Source organism: Triticum dicoccoides, chromosome 3A (genome assembly GCF_002162155.2).
Source record: "Triticum dicoccoides isolate Atlit2015 ecotype Zavitan chromosome 3A, WEW_v2.0, whole genome shotgun sequence".
NCBI classification, from domain to species: domain Eukaryota; kingdom Viridiplantae; phylum Streptophyta; class Magnoliopsida; order Poales; family Poaceae; genus Triticum; species Triticum dicoccoides.
Genome location: NC_041384.1, coordinates 495,502,311 through 495,503,706, shown reverse-complemented (window position 1 = coordinate 495,503,706; position 1,396 = coordinate 495,502,311). Strand labels below are relative to the sequence as shown.

The window sequence follows — 1,396 nt, the reverse complement described above, 5'->3', positions numbered from 1 at the left end:
CCTGCCAGCACCCCTTGCCTCCGCCACTGTTCCCGTGATCTTTTCATTTTTTCCATACAAGAAAAATCTCAAATGGTTCTAATAAACTTCCAAAATGAAACCTTCAGTTGACTTTCGAATTGATTCGATGTAACCGACAAGTGCTAGGCGCCTCTACTCTTTCTTTCAACCCTAGCCACCTCCCAAAGCCTCGTGGTAAATTGTGACGACACAAGCTCTACCTAGTCTTTGAACTTATGGTGGATGACATCAATGGGCCTCTCATCATCCCCCCATTGTGGTGGCTTACCAATGACGATGATGGCACGATAGCCAGGGCGGCGCCCTTGTCTAGCGATTGATGAATTGTCATATTTGCCTTTGTAGGCGGTGCTCACGGACGATGTCGTTCTTCTCGACCGTAAGGTGGGCGAGTTGATGGAAGGAGATGGATGGGCTCATAGGTATAGTCTAGAGGTTTTTTGGGTCCGGCGCATGGTGGTCTCTAGGATGGTGATTCCACGAAAAATGGATGTGATGCGGCTACTACGCGTGGGAAGATGTGGACCAAGCGAAAGTGCGTCCTGAGGACGAACTCTGATGACAGTGACACTCGCGGACATCACGTCCCTAACTGGAGACATCATTGTGCTTATTCTTCCTCTTTGAACCTGACTAAAAACCCTCGCCCGACTCGTCAAATCAGGTGGCGGCACCGCTTCAGTGTCAGTCTTTTTGGAGATCCACCACCAAAGCCCATGACGCTTCTTGGAAAGACGTTGCACCCAGGCCTCATGGAGCCAAGCTAAGTCCAATGTACACCAGGTCTAGTGTCTGGTTGCCTGTCTAATGATTAATACCCTAAAGAGACGACAACTGGTTTGGCTGTGTGCTTGCATTAGTGAAGAGTCACTACTACAAAAGCAACCATTAGTAGTCGACCATTTGTGACTGGCTACCAATGAGCCATCAGTGGTACGAACACCGCTGACGAGCAAAAAATTCGGCGGTTAGTGGTGACTTCAATAGAAGTTTGAGATTCGAGATAGATCAAACATTGTTACCACAAATTGGCTCGTCGGGCCTAATTTTGATTTGCCAATGCCCAATTTCTCCAGCACTAAATGACCCAAAAGATCAACCACAATCATGAGAGATAAATCGTAATCATAGTTCAAACCGAATCTCACCCCCCCCCCCCTTCCCATTGGGATACACCTTGACTTTAGTGGTTGACATGGTTGTCTTGTAACAAGTGGGCCCACATGTTAGTCGCCAAAGTCAGGGCACACATTGAAAGGAACGACTTCCCACTAAGCCAATCCTTCTCATATCTCTCGCATATCGTACCTAGTTGCAGAGCTTGGGCTCGTTTCTTTGGGGGGAGGGGGTAATGCGTTATAGGACGGTGTTTTTC

The 1,396-nt window shown here is 48.0% G+C and overlaps 1 protein-coding gene across 3 annotated transcripts in view; it reads right to left on the bottom strand.

Annotated features, from left to right (window-relative positions):
- The window catches only part of LOC119268766 (LEAF RUST 10 DISEASE-RESISTANCE LOCUS RECEPTOR-LIKE PROTEIN KINASE-like 1.2), a 22,019-nt gene that overhangs the window by 6,348 nt on the left and 14,275 nt on the right, over window positions 1-1,396 (bottom strand). The gene's annotated exons all lie outside the window — the stretch shown is intronic.